Source organism: Monodon monoceros, unplaced genomic scaffold (assembly GCF_005190385.1).
Source record: "Monodon monoceros isolate NGI ecotype Baffin Bay Population unplaced genomic scaffold, NGI_Narwhal_1 Super_Scaffold_18, whole genome shotgun sequence".
Taxonomy (NCBI): Eukaryota; Metazoa; Chordata; class Mammalia; order Artiodactyla; family Monodontidae; genus Monodon; species Monodon monoceros.
In genome coordinates, this window is record NW_021703774.1 from 59,108,488 (window position 1) to 59,119,380 (window position 10,893).

General features: G+C 37.6%; 1 long non-coding RNA gene across 1 annotated transcript in view; it reads right to left on the reverse strand.

The window, feature by feature from the left end:
• Positions 1-7,780: 7,780 nt before the first annotated feature.
• LOC114898805 overlaps positions 7,781-10,893 on the reverse strand; it is a 3,338-nt gene continuing 225 nt past the window's right edge. The window contains exon 2 of the long non-coding RNA XR_003794470.1: positions 7,781-10,880. This is a non-coding gene — a long non-coding RNA (uncharacterized LOC114898805). The remainder of the gene's footprint in view (positions 10,881-10,893) is intronic.

Sequence of the window (10,893 nt, forward strand, 5' to 3'; positions counted from 1 at the left end):
ACACACACACACACACACACACACACACACACACACACACACACACAAAGGAATATTATTCAGCCATAAAAAAGAAGGAAACCCTGCCATTTATATGACAACATGGTTGACCTTGAGGACATTATGCTAAGTGAAGTAAGTCAGACAGAGAAAGACAAATACCGCATGATCTCACTTATATGTGGAACCTTAAAAGACAAACAAACAACAACAAAAAATAAAACCTCATAGAAAAAGTGATCAGATTTGGAGTTAACAGAGATAGCGGTTGGGAAGTATGAAAACTGGATGAATGTGGGCAAAAGTTACAAATTTCCAGTTATAAGATAAGTAAGTGTTGGGGATATAATGTACAACATGATAACTATAGTTAACACTGCTGTATTGGTGTATCTGAAAGTTGTTAAGAGAGTAAATCCTAAAAGTTCTCATCACAAAGGAAAAAATATATTTTTCTTCCTTTGATTTTTTTTTTTGGATCTAAATGAGATGATACATGTTAACTCTACTTATTGTGGCAATTAATTCAAGATGTATATAAGTCAAGTCATTATGCTATATGCCTTAAACTTATATGCCTTAAACTTAAAGTACTGTTATGTCAATTGTATCTCAACAAAACTGAAAGAAAAAAACTCTGAAGAAAACCAAGGAAGTGACACTATAAAATCAGCATACTGGTCACCTTTGTGAAGGAGGAATACAAGAAGCAATAACTGGAAGGAAGCATAAGGGAACTTTGGGATGCTAACAACGTTCTATTTCTTGACCTGGGTGGTAGTTATATAATCATTTTGTAATAATTCATTGAGCTATACATTTTTGTTTGTTTCATATTTTATTTTGTTTCTCTATGCATATTTTATTTTTTAATGTTTTAAATAAATTATTAAAAAGCTGATTGAATGGATAGTTAAATTCAAATTATAATTAACACATCTCTCTCAGTAATTTATAGAAGTAGACAAAATCAGTAAGGTTAGAACGTAAACAGTACTATCAACCAATCTGATCTAAACTGATAGCTATACAGCACTCCACAGAGCCACTGCTTAATATACATGCTTTTCAAATATACGTGGAACATCCATCAAGATGGACTATATGCAGGGCCATAAAACAAGTCCCAATATATTTAAAATCATGAAGATAATATAGAATATGTTCTCTGACTACAATGGAATTAAGTTATAAATCAATAACAGACATCCAGAAAATCTCCAATATTTGAAAATTAAACACACTTCTATATAATCAACAGGTCAAAGAAAAAAAATCATGGAGGAATAAGAAAATACACTGAACTGAATTAAAATGAAAATACAATGTATCAAAATTTGTGAGATGCAGCTAAAACAGTGCTTAGAGAGAAATTTATAGTATGAAATTACATTAGAAAAGAATGATCTAAAATCAATTATTTAAGCATCTAACTTAAAAAGCTGGAGACAGCCTCATCCACCACAGGGCAAACAGCAGAAGCAAGGACTACAGTCCTGCAGCCTGTGGAATGGAAACCACAATCACAGAAAATTAGAGAAAATGAAATGGCAGAGGTATATGGCCCAGATGAAGGAACAAGATAAAACCCCAGAAAAACAACTAAGTCAAGTGGAGATAGGCAACCTTCCAGAAAAAGAATTCAGAAGAATGATAGTGAAGATGATCCAGGATCTTGGAAAAAGAATGGAGGCAAGGATCAAGAAGATGCAAGAAATGTTTAACAAAGACCTAGAAGAACTAAAGAACAGACAAATAGAGATGAACAATAAAACAATAAAGTAACTGAAATGAAAAATATGCTAGAAGGAATCAATAGCAGAATAACTGAAGCAGAACAGATAAGTGACCTGGAAGACAGAATGGTAGAAATCACTGCCATGGAACAGAATAAAGAAAAATGAATGAAAAGAAATGAAGACAGTCTAAGAGACCTCTGGGACATTAAATGCACCAACATTCACAGTATAGGGGTCACAGAGGAGAAGAGAGAGAGAAAGAACCTGAGAAAATATTCAAAGAGATAATTGCTGAAAACGTTCTTAACGTGCGAAAGGAAACAGTCACCCAAGTCCAGGAAGCGCAGAGAGTCCCAGGCAGGATAAACCAAGAAGGTACATGCCAAGACACATAGTAATCAAATTGACAAAAAGTAAAGACAAAGAAAAATATTAAAAGGAACAAGGGAAAAACAACAAATAACATACAAGGGAACTCCCACAAGGTTAACAGCTGATTTCTCAACAGAAACTCCGCAGGCCAGAAGGGAGTGGCATCAGATATTTATGATGAAAGTGAAGATCCTACAACCAAGAATATTCAACCCAGCAGGCTCTCATTCGGATTGGATGGAGAAAGAAAAAGCCTTACAGACAAGCAAAAGCTAAGAAAATTCAGCACCACCAGACCAGCTTTGCAACAAATGCTAAAGGAACTTCTCTAGGTGGGAGAGAGACCAGCAACTTAGAACAACCTTGTACATATATAGACTACTATATTAAAACCTCATGGGAGCAGCAAACCCAAAAACTACAAGAGATACACATGCAAAAAAGAAAAAGCAACCCAAACACAACACTGAAGAGGATCATCAAACCACAAGAGAACAAAAGAGGAAGGGAAGAAAAAAGACCTACAAAAACAAACCCAAAACAATTAAGAAAATGGCAACAGGAACATACATATTAATAATCACCTTAAATGTAAATGGATTAAATGCTCCAACCAAAAGACACAGACTGGCTGAATGGATACAAAAACAAAACCCATATATATGCTGTCTACAAGAGACCCACTTCAGCCCTAGGGACACATACAGACTGAAAGTGAGGGGACTGAAAAAAGGTATTCCATGCAAATGGAAATCAAAAGAAAGCTGGAGTAGCAATTCTCATATTAGACAAAATAGACTTTTAGATAAAGACTGTTATAAGAGACAGAGAAGGACATTACCTAATGATCAAGGGATCAATCCAAGAAGAAGATATAACAATTGTAAACATATATGCACCAAACATAGGAGCACCTCAAATACATAAGGCAGGTAGGTACTAAAAGTCATAAAGGGAGAAATCAACAGTAACACAATAATAGTGGGGGACTTTAACACCCCACTTTCATCAATGGACAGATCATCCAGACAGAAAATCAATAAGGAAACACAGGCCTTAAATGACACACTAGACCAGATAGACTTATACTTAATTGATATTTATAGAGCATTCCATCCAAAAGCAGCAGAATACACATTCTTCTCTTGTGCACATGGAACATTCTCCAGGCCTGACCACATGCTGGGCCACAAAGCGAGCCTCAGTAAATTTAAGAAAATTGAAATCGTATCAAGCATCATTTCTGACCGTAACACTATAAGATTAAAAATAAACTACATGAAAAAAACTGTAAAAAACACAAACAACGTGGAGACTAAACACTATGCTACTAAACAACCAATGGGTCACTGAAGAAACCAAAGAGGAAATCAAAAAATTCCTAGAGACAAATGAAAACGAAAGGACAATGATCCAAAACCTATGGGATGCAACAAAAGCAGTTCTAAGAGGGAAGTTTATAGCAATACAATCTTACCTCAGGAAACAAGAAAAATCTCAAATAAACAACCTAGCCTTATACCTAAAGCAACTAGAGAAGGAAGAACAAGCAAAACCTAAAGCTAGTAGAAGGGAAAAAAGCATAAAGATCAGAGCAGAAATAAATGAAATAGAGACGAAGAAAACAATAGTAAAGATCAATGAAACTAAAAGCTGGTTCTTTAAAAAGATAAACAAAATTGATAAACCTTTAGCCAGCCTCATTAAGAAAAAAAGAGAGAGGACTCAAGTCAATAAAATGAAAAAGGAGAAGTTACAACTGACACCACAAACATACAAAGGAGCATAAGAGACTACTACAAGCAACTGTATGCCAATAAAATGGACAACCTGGAAGAAATGGACAAATTCTTAAAAAGGTACACTCTCCCAAGACTGAACCAGGAAGAAGTAGAAAATATGAACAGACCAATCACAAGTACTGAAATTGAAACTGTGGCTTCACAGGACAATTCTATCAAATATTTAGAGAAGAGCTAACACCTATCCTTCTCAAACTCATCCAAAAAAATTGCCGAGGAAGGAAAACTCCCAAACTCATTCTACGAGGCCACCATCACCCTGATACCAAAACCAGACAAAGATACCACAAAGAAAGAAAACTACAGGCCAATATCACTGATGAACACAAAAATCCTCAACAGAATACTAGCAATCCGAATCCAACAATACATTAAAAGGATCATACAAATGATCAAGTGGGATTTATCCCAGGGATGCAAGAATTTTTCAATATCTGCAAATCAATCAATGTGACTCACTACATCAACAAATTAAAGAATAAAAACCATATGATCATCTCAACAGACGCAGAAAAAGCTTTTGACAAAATTCAACACCAATTTATGATAAAAACTCTCCAGAAAGGGGGCACAGAGCGAACCTACCTCAACATAATAAAGGCCATAGATGACAAACATACAGCTAACATCATACTCAATGGTGAAAAACTGAAAGCATTTCCTCTAAGATTAGGAACAAGACAAGGATGTCCACTCTCGCCGCTATTATTCAACATAGTTTTGGAAGTCCTAGCCATGGCAATCAGAGAAGAAAAAGAAATAAAAGGAATACATATTGGAAAAGAAGAAGTAAAGCTGTCACTGTTTGCAGATGACATCATACTATACATAGATAATCCTAAAGAGGCCACCAGAAAACTACTAGAGCTAATCAATGAATTTGGTAAAGTTGCATGATACCAAAAAAATGCACAGAAATCTCTTGCATTCCTATACAGTAACAATGAAAGATCAGAAAGAGAAATTCAAAAAAAATCCCATTTACCATCAAACCAAAAAGAATAAAATACCTAGGAATAAACTTACCTAAGGAGACAAAAGACCTGTACTCCGAAAACTATAAGATGCTGACAAAAGAAATTGAAGATAACGCAAACAGATGGAGAGATATATCATGTTCTTGGATGGGGAGAATCAACACTGTGAAAATGACGATACTACCTAGGGCAATCTACAGATTCAATGCAATCCCTATCAAACTACCAATGGCATTTTTCATAAAACTAGAACAAAAAATCTTAAAATCTGTATGGAGACACAAAAGATCCCAAATAGCCAAAGCAGTCTTGAGAAAGGAAAACGGAGCTGGAGGAATCAGGACTTCAGACTATACTACAAAGGTATAGTCATCAAAACAGTACGCTACTGGCACAAAAACAGAAATATAGATCAATGGAACAGGTTAGAAAGCCCAGAAATAAACCCACGCACCTATGGTCAATTAATCTACAATGAAGGAGGCAAGACTATACAATGGAGGAAAGACAATCTCTTCAATAAATGGTGCTGGGAAAACTAGACAGCTACATGTAAAAAAATGAAATTAGGACACTCCCTAACACCATAAACAAAAATAGACTTAAAATGGATTAAAGACCTAAATGTGAGACTGGACACTATAAAACTCTTAGAGGAAAACATAGGCAGAACACTTTCTGACATAAATCACAGCAATATCTTTTTTGACCTGTCTCCAAGAGTAATGGAAATAAAAACAAAATTAAACAACTGGGACCTAATTAAACTCAAAAGCTTTTGCACAGCAAAGGAAACCATAAACAAAATGAACAGAACCCACAGAATGGGAGAAAATATTTGCAAATGATGTGACTGACAAAGGATTAGTCTCCAAAATATACAAGCAGCTCATGCAGCTCAATATCAAAGAAACAAACAACCCAATCGAAAAATAGGCAAAAGACCTAAATGGACATTTCTCCAAAGGAGACATACAGATGGCCAAGAGGCACATGAAAAGATGTTCAGCATTGCTAATTATTAGAGAAATGCAAATCAAAACTACAGTGAGGTATCACCTCACACCAGTCAGAATGGCTATCATCAAAAAATCCATAAGCAATAAATACTAGAGAGGGTGTGGAGAGAAGGAAACTCTCCTACACTGTTGGTGGGAATGTAAATTGGTACAGCCACTATGGAGAACAGTATGGAGGTTCCTTAAAAAACTAAAAATAGAGCTACCATATGATACTGCAATCCCACTCCTGGGCATATATCCAGAGAAAAACATGGTTCAAAAGGATACCTGCACCCCAATGTTCATTGCAGAACTGTTTACAGTAGCCAAGACATGGAAGCAACCTAAATGTCCATCTACAGAGGAATGGATAAAGAAGTTGTAGTACATATATACAATGGAATATTACTCAGCCACTAAAAAGAATGAAATAACGCCATTTGCAGCAACATGGATGGACCCAGAGATTGTCATACTGAGTGAAGTAAGTCAGAAAAAGAGAAATATCATATCACTTATATGCAGAATCTAAAAAAAAAAAAAAATGATACAAATGAACTTATTTACAAAACAGAAACAGACTCACAGACTTAGAGAATGAACTTATGGTTACTGGGGGGAAGGGTGGGGGGAGAGGGAAAGTTAGGGAGTTTGCGATTGACATGTACACACTGCTATATTTAAAATAAATAACCAACAAGGAAAATAAAAAATAAGAGACTGAGCCTTAGTCCATTGGGTTTTATCCCCAAAGTCTCCATTTTTTTAACTAAATATGTTGTTTTAAATTTTTATAACTCGAATGCTGGATGTATAAGAATAAACAGGAAAAATGTAAATAAATTTTAAAAAGCTGGAAAAGATAAATCTAAAGTAAATATAAGAAAAGAAATAATAAAAAGAAATCAATTATTGTAAAAGCAAGCACAATAAACAGCTATTGGACCAAAAAAAAAACAAAAACAAAAAGAAATCAATTAAATAGAAAACAGACAACCAATAGTGAAAATCAATGAAACCAAAGCTGGTTCTTTTATTATAAAATATAACACATCACAAAAGTGCACATACACAGAAAACACACAGTGCAATGATTTACCAGTGAACACCTTGTAAGTACCACTTGATCAAGAAATAAAACACAACCAATACCCAGGGTTTCCCTCCACATCCTGTCCCTTCCCAATCATTAACCTCTCTGTCCCTCTCAAACCAATCACTATGCAAACTTTTATGCAAATAACTTCCTTGCTTTCATTATAGTTTTACCACCTAAGAATGTGTCTTTGAAGTCTAGAGTTGAGTTTTACCTGTTTTTATTAAACTTCATATAATGATAACATATTATGTATTAGATGTGTTTGCTTGCCATTCACATATCTTCTTTAGTTAAATGTTCAAATTTTTTTAACTGAGTTATCTTTGAAACTATCAATACAATTGATAAACCTCAAGCTAAACTGATAAAGATAAAGAAAGATACAAATAACCAGTATCAGCAATGAAAAACTCGCATAACTACAAGTGCTACAGACATTAAAAGAATAAGGAGATATTATTAAAAACATTTTAGTAATTAATTTGACAACCTAGTTTACATAAAGTGACTTATCCAGCTAGGTGTTTGGGAATATTCCAAAATAAACACTTGAAATGTCTTACCTTTCAAAAACCTTCAGAACTGTCCTTAGACCTGCGTTTATCCTGAAGTCATTTGAAAGAGAGGCTAAACATATCAATTTATCTCAAAAAACATCTTTTAAGTGCCTACGATGTACACTACCATTAAGGATTCATATTAAAGACATGGTCTTTTCTCATAGTCCTGCAATCTTCATTTGGCTCAGTGACTCCTGGAAAAACAAACATGAATAAGAGACAACACTAGATTTACTAAAGATCATAATGCTATCATTTATTGGAGGAAAAAAGCAAAAATTGTTTTGTGATACTTGGGGGAAAAAACCAGCTCAATTCTTTCTCTGAAATGAGTTAGTAAAAAGAAAACAATCTTCACTGTGTGAAACAGCATCTCAAGGTAGGAAAAGCAGCACACAAGAATACATTTTGCGATATGAAAATTTAGGTATGCCACCAGCAGCATTCAAAATTAGCTGAGTATCTACACAATTACAAAGACTGATGTTTTAACAAAGTGTTTTAAAAGCTCATCATACTAAAACAGGTACAACGTTCTGAACGCATATAAACTCCCCATGGGCTTTTGAGCATCCTTACCCTTAACTGCAGAATCAGAATGTACAAAAGCAGTGAAAGATCAGAGGTTTTAATTTTTTTGTTTTCCTCGTTCCAAATGGCGAAGTCAAGCAGAAATACTGAAAAAGGCGAAATAAGCACTTCTCGTAGCACAAAGACCACAAGATTGCATGTAAACTATGGTTCCCCTTTAAGACATTACACAAGGTTCATCTGTACTTAAGGCTCATTACTTCTTGCAGTATGGTAGTTCAACAGGCAGAGGGCAACATTCTCTGACAAGTCTCAGTTTGGTCTCAAAGGATACCTCCCAAGGATCCACAAGGATATTAAGTCTAGGCAGCCATTTATATCAGGGAACTTTTGTCCATGCTATGTCTACTTTTTGGTGCTGTTTATTAAGTGTAGTGTCATTACTTTGTCGTGAATATCCACATCAGTAGTAATTGTTTATTATGATGCTGTGGACTGACCTTTCACTCCAAATAGCCATGTTCCTCCTGTCTAGTGAACACACTCTTCCCTGCTTTCAGCTCATCCCGTCTACAGAAAATGTTTTGTACATTTCCAAGCCCATCGTCAGTTTATCAGCTCCTGCTAAGAAGCACATAATTTTATTCAGTCAATTTACATTAACAAAGGCTCTGACGGACCATGGGCTCTGCTCACAAGCTCTGTGGTGAGACCTCTGCCGGTGCTTTGTGAGGCCCTTTGTGAGGTCAAGGGACAGAAAATCTGAGCCATCAACAGCAAAGCTTAAGTGTACCAGGGGCTTAGGAGTGTCACCTATGCATTCAGGGTAGAACTGGAAATAACCACAAAGTAGGACTAAACGCCCTATCTCAAGTAAACTGGAGGCAAGAACACTGCACGGCACTCTCCACTTGACAAAAAATCCTCCAGATCTCAGAATTGCATAAAATTATGAATTAGAAGGTGCTTGAAAGTCACATGATTTAATCCCCCAACTTTTTAAATAGAAATTGCTAAAAAATTTAGACTTCTAAATGTAAATTCTTTTGTCAATCTTACCGAGAGCTACACAGATATCAATCAGTATTTAACTTCAGGTGAAGGTCTGTTCGCTTTATTAAAAATGCTATCTGCAAGGAAGCTACGGCACATGTTCAAACTTATCTTAAAAAGTCTTGGATTTTTAAAACCAAAAGAACAATGCCTGTAATCTAGCAACATGGGTCTATAAACCTTAAACACTGATTTCTGTCGTTGTTGATTTGCTGAAAATGAAGTTGAAGGATGGGTTGTGGATTTTGAAGTATCTGTAATCCTACAGCAGACTCTAGTCAGAAGTTATCTAAGCAAAGAGACGAGAAGGCAAGACTGGTGTAGGCGGCCCCATAGAAAAAGGACTCCACAGCCACAGGGCTGCAGCTCCATTCCCGAATTCATTCCACCGAGTCTCATCACACGTGTTCCAACACATGTCACTCTCGTGGAGCTATCGAAAGCAGAAGCAGCCAAACCGGTATCCCCACACCTCTTTTGTTTTTTTTAAGGTATGACCCACTTCTTAATTATCTTTTCTAACAGAAGTATACAAAAGTAGTTTTATTTAGAGGCATTTCATGATTGTATTTCCTGCTCCCTGAGCATGTACTGATTAGGGTGGAAGGTAGCACTCAGGTGGCTAACCCACAGTCACCATACAGGCGTGATATGCACAGGAGCTCCAAGCACTGAGACAATGAAGCCGGTGAGAACGCTCAGCTGCAGAGAGTGGTCGGTCCTTCCCAAGGACAAGACGGCCCGTCTGTGGGAGGGAGGGAGAGCAGGAACCTCGGCCGGGTCTCAGCAGCAGTGGCCACAGGCACAGCCACGCAGAGGGGCTGGAGAGCCAGAGGTTCCCCTGAGCACATCGGGCAAAAGGGGAGACCTCTTAGACAGCGAGACAGGAGGAGATGGGAAGCAGCGAGTTAGTAAACAGACCCGCCCAGTCTCTCAGGGGTGGGATGAAGGCAGAGAGGGCCAAGAGCACTGGAAGCCGGTTCTCCAAGTCTGGAGAGCAATGCTGCTCCCAACACAGCGGTCACAGGCAAACACGGCCAGGGAAGAGCGTTCAGGCCAGCGCTCCCACCCAGCTGTTGGAAGCACAGCCTTGCACGAACACATTCCTTGTCTACAAAAGAGCTGCCTCAAGGGTTCCCTTCGTTCCAAAACGCAAGGATCTCTCCTTCACCCAGCAGTGAACGGGGTAGGATAGAAGGCAGGGGAGCAGGGAAACAGAGACCACGACCAACCACAGGACCTAAAACCCTAACTCTCCACTCGTCATCTCACCCACGAGGTTGCTTTTAACCAGCACAGTTGCTTGGTAACAGCTTTCAGCATATTTGAAATGGATTTCTTACTCCTACAGGCCGGCAGACAAAAACAAGTAGGGAAGCAACCAAAGGGTAAGGCGGCAGAAGGAAAATTTCAGTCTGGAAGATCCTGGAAGGCGGGATCACCCACAAGCTGCCGAGGTGTCCGGACTGGAGCTGTCTGAACAAACTGGCCACAGGCCTCCAGAGATAAGGCAAAGCACGAGCTTTCACGCAAGAGCTAGCGCCCTCGGCTGGTGAGATCTGGTACAGACCCCTTACCCGCTCTGAGGCTGTTCCTTCTCTAATAATGGAGACAAGACTGCTAGCCTGGCAAAGTGACTGTGAATATTCAACAAGATAGTGCATGGCAATGCCTACAGTGCCAGACACATACTACCAAATAAGCTTTTTCAGACAAATTAATGGCCAGAGATAGTCACCCTATCACCTTCAATGGTCAT